A 12,908-nucleotide genomic window follows, 5' to 3' on the forward strand; every position below is an offset into this window, starting at 1 on the left:
CCTGCTCTCTTCAGGATGTACCACTTACTCCCTTCAGGGCTTCTCATGCTTCAGTGGACACCTCTTGGGAGATCTTGGCTAGCATTTTCTCTTGGCACATTTGGAGAGCCAGATGTACAGAGGCCTTGGATGGCACCCAGATACACCCTTCACAGGTGTTCACAGGTATTTGGATTGACACGGTTCACACTTTGATAGCCATTTGGGCTAGCATGCAGGGCCCTTCACGGGCAGCCTCTTCTAGAAGGATTGTTTTTCTTCGAGTTTGGAAGGGTTCTCCCTTTTTCTCGGAGGTTTCTACTGGATTGAGATGGCACTATCAGCCCCAATTCTTTCTTTTTGGCTCTTAAGCTTTTCATGCATTGCATGGTGTATCCCGTATGGAGCTTGCTCTAACGGTTTTCTTTAATACTTAATAGAAGTCTTTTTTTGGAAAAAAAAAAAGAAGGGTTTGTAGGTTTGGAAACATAGACTTAGTTGTCTTGTCGTCGTAGTGAGGTGCTACAAATAACAATGTTGACTTTTAGATGATGATTTGCATTTGTTACCTAAATGTTGATATTGCTGCTGTTGTAGCAGTGATGGCACTGCAAAATGAGTTTTTTATGCAAAGTTCAAACTCTATGAGAGGTTGATACTCTTTTTATGATGATGAATATGATTGAATACAATGACAAGGGTAACCTATTGGGGTGGTTGCATCCACTTTGCACAATCCTATAGTGTACTCAATGATAATGTGAAAATTGCTCAAGAATTCTACCGGTTATGTTTATACACTTGTTATGCGCTTGCGCGCGCGCACACACATTTTATTTTAATTTTTGGGTGAAAATTTTGGTACTTTATATTACAGTTTGGCTATCCCAAAACAATGAGATACGCCAAATGACATCAACAGAAAATCTCACTATATGACAAGTATACATCATGCTCTATATAATGAGTTTGCAGACAATCAAATAGAGATTGCTGCAAAGAGTGCCTAAAGGAAGAGAAAGTGGAATATGTAGGATCACCAAAGACTTTATGATTTCTATCCTTCCATAGAGTCCATAGTGCCCAATAACGAACCCAAGTGAAAAACAAATCAAACTCGTGTCTGGGTGGATGTATCCCAAAAAGCCAGAAGAACTTTCACACACTTTTTTTAAGTGAAATTTATTTTGCATTATATTACATAGCTACTATCTCAAAAAAAGGGTGGGAAACCTATACACACACACACATACTTTTTTTTTTTTTGGGGTGAAACCACTGAATTTATAATAAGAAAAACTTATCACAATTAGAATAGCTTGGAAAACAGACTATTCTGAAAAATCAAAAGCAGTGGGAAAACACCTCAGAACTAGATACATCTAAGTCATTCTCATGACAAGCATCATACAAAGAGTGCCGTAATGATGCTCTAAAAAACTCATACAGTTGAAGCAATGGATTGCCTAAGGAGACCTGATTCCTCTGCTTCCAAATAGTCCAAAATGCCCAAAATCTAACCCAATGAAACAAGAGAGAATATTGGGTCTGTGCTGGAATCAATCTACCAAATAACCAGAAAAACTTCCCAAATCTATGACCTGGGAATCTCAAGCGAAGACATTGGGAACTGCTGTCCAAGAGTGCTTTAGAGTGAGGACAAAACCAAAGAAGATGTGGAACTGTCTTTGCAGAAGTAGAACACCTCAAACAATGAGGATCTGCAAGCCCACGTTTGCCCAAAGTGACTCCCACTGAAAAAACGCCCACCTAACATCAGCTGTCCAGATGGAAACACTCCCAAAAGAACTCGCCAAAAGAAAACCTGTTGCCGAAGCGGTACTTTATAGGCCCAAAGTTGATGTAATCTTTTCCTCCACCACTTGGCTGGGCGATGCATTCACCAAACAGAATCACCTCTCTTTGAAACCCAAGGTTGAGGCAAAAGGATTTTATACAATGCAGGCACAATAATCTGAGATAGCCTCAAAGGACGAGAAGAGGATCCTAGAGAAGTCAAAGTCAATCTTCCAGCCGGTCCTGAAGTTCCAAAGGAGGAATCGGAACAAAAGGCGAAAGCATAGAAGTAATTTGTTGCCACAAAGGACGATAATGAGAGCCTAATCCATATCTGGTGGCTGCTAGAGAAAAAGGAAGCACATTACCAGCATCATCAATAACATCAGCAACCGAGGTGATGCCTTTAAATGAGACAAAGTAGGAACGTCGAGGTTCCTATAAAGCCAAGGGAGGCTAAAAGACTTTCGACCAGTGAATGCGTCCAGCTCTCAACGAATTCCCAAGCAGAGATTGCCGACCATTCCATTCCAGATGAGAAAGAACATGCTTCTAGTCAAGAAGCAGGCGGGAGACAAAAGGGTAGCTAGGCAAAGTACCATTAGTGTAGCCAAAAAGGAAATCCCATTGATCAAGATGCCAATGACCAAACACAGAAATACTGATATGAGTGACCAGAGATCTAATCATAAGAGTCCAAGGCTGATCACGTTGCAGAAATTGCAGCAACATTTTCCCCCTGTGGGCAAGGATATGCATGTGAATATCTGTGATGTTCAATCCACCATAATAGCCACACAGACACACACACACACACACACACTTTGTTTTTTGTAAAAGAAACTTTGCATTAAGAAGAATGTACATTCATAGCTGTCCCAGAGTGGAACAACTACTACTCAAAACTAAAATAGTAATAAAAGACTTCCCACTGGGCTTGAGGAAGGTCTCCAAGGGAATGAGCATCCTGAAGAGACCGAAGCAAAGAAGATTGAAAGTAGGGAAATACGTTCACTGAAGAGTGCTCATACATGCAAATGGTACGAGCATGATACAATGACCAAATAGCCCAATAGCGACACCAGGAGAAGAATTGATCATAGTCCGACATAGCAGCATGTCTTCCAAACAACCAAAACTGCTTGCTAAACGTAGTGGAGGGAAAACGAGCTAGAAGCGCTGTCTTCAATCTGATATGGAAATCACGGGTCAGAGGACAAACACTTTTTTTTGGGGGGTTAAATTTCTTTTGTGGTATATAACAGAGTCACTATCCCAAAAAGGGAGGTGCCCAAATACTTCAAGAGAAGATCTCGTATACATCATAGTCTATGTACTGAGTTTGCAAACAATCATAAAAGGATTGCTGCACAATCATAAAAGGAGTGCTTGAAAAAAGAGAACAGTGAAAAAGTTGGATCACCAAAGACTCTATGATTTCTGTCCTTCCATAGACTCCAGAGTGCCCGATAGTGAACCCAGCTGAAAAATAAATCAAACTCCTGTCTTGGTTGGTGAATCCCAAAAAGCGAGAAAGATTTCTCAAAAGTGGCATTCGGAAATTTGGTTCTCAAACGCTGCCCAAGGAATCCCAGAAAATCACAGGTATGGGAGCAATGCCAAGGAAGACGAGGCATTGATTTGCACGGAGCCAAACATATGCGGCAAACAGCCGGAGCTATATGTCTGCGTGCCAAAATCTGCCCGGATGGAAGAACCCCCAGCAAGACTTTCCACAAGAAGACCTGTTGTCGAAGAGGAATTTCTGAATGCCGAATCCCTCGTAGTCACTTTCGCCACCACTTTGCAGGACGATTTGTTTGCCAACGATTATTCGCCCTCTGTGAAACCCAAGGCAAGGGCAGGAAGACTTTATACAAAGAAGAGACAATAATGTGAGACAGCTGCAAAGGATGGCATGCTGACCCTTGCAAATGAAGAGTCTAATCCTAAAGCCGATCCTCAATCTTTAGTGGGGGTACTAGCTGAAAATGCTGAAGCACATGAGTAATTTTGTGCCATACAGGATGATAGTGCATGCCAAGATTATATTTTGCAGCATCGTGAATGGCATCTGCAACTGAGTGGATTTCTTTCAAACTAAGAAAATGTGAACCTCAAGGCTCCTGTAGAGCCAGTGAATAGACAAAAACCCTTGACCAATGTATGCTCTTAGCTCGTAGAGAATTGCCTTGCAAAGAATCCCTCCGATGCCATTCCAATTGCGAGAGTATATGTTTCCAGTCCATCAACATGCTTAGTGGACAGCCTTTGACATTATTTTCAATACAACCGAGAAGGAAATCCGAGTCAGTGGGCTGCGAGTATCCAAAGGCAACATTGGTGAGATGTGAAATCAAATGGCGCATCATGGCAGCCCAAGGCTGAGAATCCCGCATATTGCAACATCAATTTGCCTTTATGAGCAAGAATATGCACATGGATATTTCATGCATCTTTGGCGAACAGAGATGTTGCACCGAAAGCAATCTCAAACTTTTTTTGCGATGTTCAGAGTGTGAGAAGGTTTCCATAACCATAGACATGAAAGATGTAAGATCCCCCTTGCTGAACATAATCAAAGGCAAGTAGAACTGTATGTATGCCATCAAAATGGATTGAACAATCTGTAGCTTCAATGGCCAAGTAGCTAACTTCCAGTATTCAAGCTTTTTCTTCAGCTTGGCAAGCACCCAATGAGACTGTTGGTGACGAGTAATTGTCCAACCTAAATGATAACCAAGATGGTGAACTATTTGAGTAGGTTGGACAATTTCCCCCAGCCATAAGATGGAATGCCAGTCGTTGGAATGCGAAGGCAGCAACTTGGATTTCTGAAAATTTACATCAAGACCAGCAGCCAGACCATATAGAGATAACGTATGCATCAGGGGAGATAGATCCTGCTTAGTTTTCTGAGGAGTAAAAAATGAATCATCAGCATAAGCCTGAGCAATCACAGTGCTGCTTCTAGGACTCTCTAAACCATGCAACATGTTAGTTGCTACTAGATGATCCATATATTGAAGCATGGGATGTGTGGCAATAGCATATAGAAGTACACTAAGTGGACAACCCTGACAAACTGAACAATGACGAGTCAAGGCTTCAAAAATTTCCTTAGTATGTATGCAGGCAGCTTTATTGTCACTATAGAGCCAGTAAATAACATGCTGCAATTTGCGACCAAAACCCAATGCATGCATAGTCTGTGAAATAAAATCCATTGGATTGTGTCAAAAGCCTTGGCAATGTCAACGTGCAATAATAAAACATCTTGCTCTGTGTATTTGGCATATTCTATTCAAACATAAGCATTTGCAATGTTGTCTGTGATATGCTGTCGAGAAACAAAACCATAATGTGTTGGATGAAGGCCATCATGTAGCTACCCTTTAATGCGATTAACCAACATTTTGGTGATGATCTTTGTAAATGACAGGCAGGAGAGTGATAGGCCTCCAATCAGCCAGGGATTCACATATTTGTTTCTTAGGAAGAAGTTTTACAATCCCTTTTTTCCATGAAGGCAGCATATGCTGATTTTCCCAAGCAGAATTAATCATGCGCAGCAAAGTTGACTTTAGAATATCCCAGTATGCAAGAAAGAACTCAACTGTGAGACCATCCCATCCTAGAGATTTCCATCTGCCACAGGATTTTATTGCATCAAATAATTCTCTTTCAGTGAAAGGGCCTTCTAGCTCCAGAGCCTGTGCAGGATTAACAATGGGAAAGACATACTGTAAGAGTTGGCTCCTCGCTGCAAGAACTGTTTGTGAAGGGAAATCTGCAATCCCAAACCGTCTAGAAAAATGAGCAACACATGCTGCAGCAAGTTGTGCTCTAGAAGAAGTCCAAACCCCATCAGGTATAAGAGCACAACAAATATTTGCAGATTGCATCTTGGAATGCTAGCTTTTAAAGAATTCTTTGGATGAACCACCTTTGTCCAAGAAAGCTCTCTGTCTTGCTCTCGTCTCCCATTTAGTTATTTTTCTATGATTATTGCTTTGTAGACAGTATTTAGCCTAACATAGAGATGTGCTTTCTTCCTTAGACAAAGACCGAAAACGACTAAGCTCAGTAAAAGATTGGCGAGTATTTTTTGCCCGAGCAACAATGTCCCTCAACGTCTTCATGTAGTTTTTGCCATATTCCTGAATGATGGATTGCATTCTAGCAACAAAAGCATCCCAAGCATAATCTATATCAATGAGCGAAAGAGGCTGACAAGCATCATAAACCATTGCCTTGTAAGCTTCATGCTCTAAATAACTATTGTTTACAATGAGCAGCCTTCTTTGTGATAGTCTATCATCTGGCATTTCATGCAAAGCAATCCTCAGCCATAAAGGCGCATGGTCAGAATGCGTGAAAGCATAATCCAGCCACTTTTTGTAGTAAGATTAGTATAATGTTGCGGATTGACCCTATACCAACAATCCAAGCATGCCTGATAAGAAGATTGTGCATTATGTTGGTATGTATAGGCTGGCAAACATGGTTGCAATTCCTTCTAGAGATCAGCCAAATAAAGCTGAAGCAATAGCTGAGACCAATGATCACTTTCAAAGGCCAGTATATGAGAGTTCGACCAGATGTATTATCTCCCGGTTGAGGGGCATTATTAAAGTCCCCACATAGAAAAGCATGATGTCTCCAGGGATATCACTGCATCTCATCCCAAATCATACCTCTACCACGAGATGATTGTGGGGCATAAACTGAAGCAAATTCAAAAATCTCTCCCTGAACAAGACACTGCATAACAATTCATTGACCTTGAATATCATTGAAGGCAACAGTCGAACAAGACACTACATAACAATCCATTGACCTTGAATATCATCGAAGGCAACAGTTGGCTGAAGATCATGCTTCACCAAGAAGACCACAATGCTGTCCAGCATAGAAAATGTCATAGCCATAAAAGTGACCATGTTGTCCCGCATACATATGCTGATTGTGCTCTTATAGAGCCACTATATTGGGCTGCAAATTATTGAGACCCAAACTAACTTCCATTTCGTAGCATCACACAAACCCTGTACATTGTCAAACATTTGATTTGTGACAGCATATTTACAAGATATATACAGATGAAGCAAGACTAAGTCAAGTCTGCATATCCACCTTAGGATCAAGGCCTCTACCTTGAGGTGACAAAGACGTTTGTTGAGAGGACAACAAACCCAGAATGTCCTCTTCAGGGAAGAGAGTACAACTGGTTGTGACAGCAGCCCAAGTAATGACAACACCTGAATTTTCTTCTGGGGTATGACCATTAGAGGAAGTATCATTCCATGTGCGGGGAGGTAAATATTCATAAGCGGCCATCTTGAAAATAGACAAACCCAGAAAGTGTTGAAGAGGAGCAACTAAAGACCAAGAAAGATGATGACTGGTAGTAACAAAACCGAACCGAAACAATCTGTACAGTAGTACGGACTTGTACGGAGCAAGGCCCAAAAATGGTATGGCCTGTACGGTTGTGTCTGTACGGACGACCTACAGAAAAAACAGAAGAAAGAAGGCCCATTTGGCCAGGAAAAGGCCCATATGGAATTTGTACAGCGTGTATAGAATCTGTACTGATGTATGGCGGTCAGATTTGCAGCGCGGGACTTGTATGCACAAACTGTCACGACGGCTGTACGGGGCCGTATAGGGCCTGTATGGAGCTGTACGGGTTTGTACGGGGGTCGTACGTTGGCTGCATGAGGGTTGTACGGAGCTCTAGAGAGCTGTAACGGGGATGGAAACCGAGCCTCTCCCCCAACCCCAGCAACCTCAGCTAGCAAGGCCCGATATGCCACAGTTGCAGCGATGACACCCTCTTCGTATGCACAGGCCCGATATGCCACAGCCAAGACACCCTCTACGTATGCGCATAGATACGTATGAGGAGGTCTGGATCGATCCATTATTGGGCGCCATGAACAGATTTTTTATCTATAGCAACAGCATGTAACAGAGTTAAAGATACAATTGGCAGATGCAATAGCTAGAATTCAAGTTCTTGAAGGACCTGGTAGGCAGTAATTGATGAGGTTGTAAAATCTTGCAAGGCTTCCCCCCCTACCCCCCAGCCAGTCTCTACAGTCAAAGATCTAGTTCACACACTGAAGTATAGACCACTAAGAAGGAAGTGATTGTGGAGTTTGATACCAAAGTAAATAAACTTGACATTCAGGAAGAGATTAAAGAACACACAACTAGACGTGATAATGCCTTGAAGATAAGAATAGGGTGACTTCTTGAAGGATGGTATAAAGAAAAGGACTCTTTCAGGGACACTATAGCACATGTCAAAGCAACCATGCCTAACATTGATTGGACGGTTGACAAGGGGGATGATGTCGATGATGATGATGAAGCCAGACTAACTCAAATCTCAGTCTCAAGGTCATGCTATCATTACGCTCAACTCACACGATCTACGTATCAAGCTTCTCTGACAATCTGATAAATTGAAAGGGACTTAGATATGGATAGTTGAGGAACTTACACGAGCTCAATTGAAAAATAAGGCAACGGGATTAGCTAAGGTCAAGGCTGCTAGGAAGGATGGAAAATGGCAGTATATTGTGGAGGCATAGCAATCATAAATGAGTTTAAATCTACGGCAAAAGAATTTGAGTCTTAAACTGATGTATGGCTGATTATGTTTTTCAAGCTATAACGTAGGTACTCTAAATAATTGGAGCTGCTCTTTGCACTCTCTGGGAGCTTCCATGTGCCCTCCCTAAGCAGATGTACTAGAGAGGTTTTTTTGCTGTCCCTTAGAAAGAAACTCTATTAACGTCCACAGAAGACCAATGTCCACGGATTGATATGTAGTTGACCATTGACATGACTATGTTGTACTTAGTACTTAGTACTACTATTTTGTATTTTTGCATTTTTGCATTGGTGTGGATGCTCGTTTAGTAGCTTCACCCTCACAGCTCATTTGTACCAGGTTTTTTAGAGTCAGTGGTCGACTACATATCAATCCGTGGACTTTGGTCTTCCGTGGACGTTAATAGACTTTCTTTCTTTCTTTCTCTCTCTCTTTTGAGAGGATCTATTGCAGCTGCATACATAGAGGACTTGGCTAGCACCTACTGAGCTTTCGGTAAAACTTAGCTTCTATAGAGTTCACTGCTAATGGATCTCAAAGGAGGGGTTTACCGATCCACCATGCTATACCTAGATTCATCTCCCACATGCATGGAGGATCTTGATTCGGGTGTCTTCACACAGGCTATAGGTTGAAATAGGCGGGCAAAGGGCATCCCATGTGGGAGACGGATCTGCACCTTATGTGATATGCAAGAGACTAGCATAATCCAGATGGGAGGCAGATTCAAAAATTGGGTATTCAGCTTAAAGCATGCAGTAATAATGAAGCTGAATATGCAGCATTATATGAAGGCTTGAAGGTATGTATCAGTATGGGAATCAAGAGATTAATGATCAAGGGTGATGCATTAATCTTGGGAGTCTGGAAGACAAAGCATTTGCATTTAAGGAGTTGGCTGAATGTCATTAGGAAGCAGTTGAGACAGCTTGAGGCCTGGAGCTTGCGCCATGTAGAGAGGAGTCTAAACTTGGAGGCTTATAATGCTGCCCAAGAGTTGGCTGAGCCACATATACAAGCAGTGAGAGTACAGGAACCTCTTTATAGGGGTAGAGAATTCTTGGCTTCGGTGGAAAAGTTTTTGTTGTCTGGAAAAGTTTATGAAGAAGTTCCCAAACAAAAGAGATATAGGTTCGTGAAGACAAGTCAGCCTTATTTTTTGATTGGTGATGTTTTATTCATGAAGGGAGCTGACCTGATACTCAAAAGAGTACCTTGGCATGAGGAGATCCAGCATATACTAGAAGCAAATCATGAAGGCATCTGTGGCGGTCATTTTGCATTTAAGATCATGTTAAGACATTGGTGTATGTCTTGTTTTCAGTGTCAAAAAATGGGAAAGAGGATCTTGCATCCAGAACTAAGAAATGTAGTGATTGCTTTTAATATCTTTGAGAAGTGGGGAATCGATGCTGTTGGTCCACTACCAATGACTGAGGGAACTGCTACCTACTCACAGCTATCGGTTATTTGTCTCGATGGGCTGAAGCAAAAGCGGTACGAGCAGTAAATGCAAAATCAGTTTGCAAGTTTGTGTATGAGGATATTTGTTGTCGTTATGGCATGCCCTTAGAATTGGTGTTTGACAGAGGACCTGGCTTTAGGAGTGAATTAATGGATTTGCTTTGTGATAAACTGAAATCAAGCGCCGATATGCTACTCCTTATTACCCCCAATGTAATGCTATGACTGAGCATTTTAATGGGGAAGTTTCAAATATCATGGCTAAGATGATGAGGACTATTGAGAAGAGTTGGGATCTGGCTTTACCTTCAGCTTTGTGGGCATACAGGATTGCAGTAAAAGAGGGAACTCAGTTTTCACTTTTTCATTTAATTTATGGGAAGGAAGCACTATTGCCACTAGAGGTAGAGATTCCAGCTCTCTAGATGCTGATGAAGATGGAAGAAAAGCCAACTACAGCTTATCAGAATCGATTGCTTGACATGCAGGAATCTCAGTTGGATAGGCAGAAAGCTGTAGAACACTATGCGCTGGCTCAGGAGAAAAAGTAGCAAAAGGTAAATCTGAAATACAAGGATAAAAAGATCAAGGAAGGGGATTTAGTTCTGCGTTATGATAGTAAGCTGGACTTCACATTCAAGACAAGGTTTGTGACCATGTGGGAAGGACCGTACTGTGCGTTGAAGAGGTACTCCAATGGCTCGTATCAGCTTGAAGACTTGGATGGCAAAATGCATAAGAATCGGGTTAATGGTTTAAGATTGAAGAAATATGTTGTCAGGATCATGCAAGTGAGCTCGTGTGGACCAATGGTGATGGTAGCAGATAAAACAGAAAGTCTTATGGATGAAAATGTTTCATTTGAGTTGAAGCACATGTTCGACTCCGAGCTGCAAGACAAGAATATATGCAGTCTTGGGTGTGGGCAAATATGATAGGTCAAAAAATGTAGTAAGCTCTTGTGCATTGTACATAATAAGGGGTAGGCACATAGGTACACTTAGCTAGCAGATGACGGGGCTTTTTTGCTCCAAGGACATTTTCACCCAAAAAAAAAAAATAAAAAAATAAAAAAATAAAAATATATATATGATGTGATGTAAATATTTTTTTAAGTTGAATAAAACTCTGCAAGGGCCCCAACGGGAGATGATGAATCTCCAAGTGGTACACCGATCACATTAGAGCAAGGGTATCCAAGGGTCATGTGTTGGGGGTCATATGTCCAAAATTATGTGTATTGTGGGGTTTTTTCAGCTTGAGAAAGGCGTGAATAAACATGTCCAGCTGCTGGTGGATGACCTTGGAGGTTCCAAAATGCGAACCCTAATGGAGAAGCAGCAAGAATATGCCTAGAAATGTAGAACTCAGTGAACCTGAATCAAAGAGCAGCAAGTAGATGGATGAAACACAGAAATGAGCCAAGGGAAGAGCACTTGTGGGCGTGGAAAGCACTCCAAGTGCTGTAGCAAGTACGAAACTAAGCAGGTGGATCTGAAACGAAGGAGCAAGCCTCCACAATGCAAAACGTTTGTTGTAGGTGTGCTAGAGGCCTCAAAACAGCTGCAAAAGGCAAAGGCGGCTATTCAAAGTGCACTGGGGTGCTGCAGCAAGTCTTCATGCAGAAAATTGATTGATTTTGATGTGCTGGAAGGCAAGAAACACCTCGAAAATTCCTCTGCTGTAGGCGGTTCTGCAGGAGCAGTCTCAAAGTAGGTCGAAAAAGCCTCCAAAAGCCTCGAAGATCTGCAAGCAATGTGGACAGGTGATCGGCTTCTGCTGCAGTGGAATCGGCGTTGAAAAGCTCCAAAACAGCTTCGAAGGTCCACACGTGCAGGCGCTTGTGGCTGCAAGATACCAACCAGCAATCCGAGAGTCTATCAAGGGCCTAGGTACTGCTCCAATAGATCCCGAATGATGGCAGGCTATGGAGAAGCTAGACGGGCATAAATGAACACGAAAAGGCTACAAGAAAGAGAGGAGAAGTGAGGAGGCTATGGCAGAAAAGTGAGTTGAGAAGGCTGAAAGGAGGAGGTAGAGTGAGGTAGAGCTGAGGCGGTTGTAAGGAGAAGAGCTTGAGCAGAATTAGGGTTAGGGTTGGGGCGTAGATGATGACGTGGTAGGTAGCTATGGCAGGGCTAACCTGCTCTGATACCATGTTAGAAACATGGTGTGAGTGAGAGAGAGAGATAGGCTAGGGATTGAAGAAGTGGTACACAAATTTAGAAGGCTTTCATTCATTCATCATCACTAAATGAGACAAATGAAGTACAAGCCTCATAGGCTACACACTCACACACTTGCACCAAGTGCATATGGGATATGTCCCATAGTGACACGTGACATGTGACACTCACACATGACTCACACATGAACTAGTACTAGATCTCCTAGTACTACACACCAACACATCACATCAACATTCTCTTTGGCTATGATGTCTCCAACAGGGAGGGGCCTGGATAGTCTGTACATGCTGATCGGCAGCAACAATCCATGACTGATTTTTTCCTTGACAATGTCAACCCTGTCTAGATCTAGAGGCACTGTCCGATGAGATTATCTTGTCTATCCTCAGCTGAGTGGTGGAGTTGGTCCCACAAACAACATACACAAGTCCAATCGTCCGGATGGATGGCTGATCTGTTGGCCGACAGCCAGGGGCCTCCCATTGTTGCTCTTTACGTTTGGGTTCTCTCTCTCAGCACTGACAGCGTGATGTGTTTATTTTCTTGTTTCAGACACCAGCCTTTGTGTATGGTTGTCCGTTTTTAGTGGCCCCACCCCTTTGCTTTCATTGTGTCTGTTTTTTTTCAAGTCTCATAGACACTTTGGCCTTTTGTAGACACTAATAAACTTTATTTCTTGCTTCTTTCTGAACTAGGAACTTGTAAATTGAAGTACTTGTTTCTTGTACTTGGAAATGTTGTGTTTTTTTGAAATATTTGTAACTTAGAATGGTTCATAGTATTTCGGAAACCTGTATAAGTTACATTTCTTCAAATTTTTGCATTCTGTGCTGATAAATGTTTTTTATTCAATT

At 42.0% G+C, this 12,908-nt stretch overlaps 1 protein-coding gene across 2 annotated transcripts in view; it reads left to right on the forward strand.

Annotated features, from left to right (window-relative positions):
* The window catches only part of PAS1 (FKBP-type peptidyl-prolyl cis-trans isomerase family protein), a 209,890-nt gene that overhangs the window by 85,137 nt on the left and 111,845 nt on the right, over positions 1 to 12,908 (forward strand). The window lies entirely within an intron of this gene.

Source organism: Dipteris shenzhenensis, chromosome 5 (genome assembly GCF_047967505.1).
Source record: "Dipteris shenzhenensis isolate YYH24624 ecotype China chromosome 5, Dip_SZ_1.0, whole genome shotgun sequence".
NCBI lineage: Eukaryota > Viridiplantae > Streptophyta > Polypodiopsida > Gleicheniales > Dipteridaceae > Dipteris > Dipteris shenzhenensis.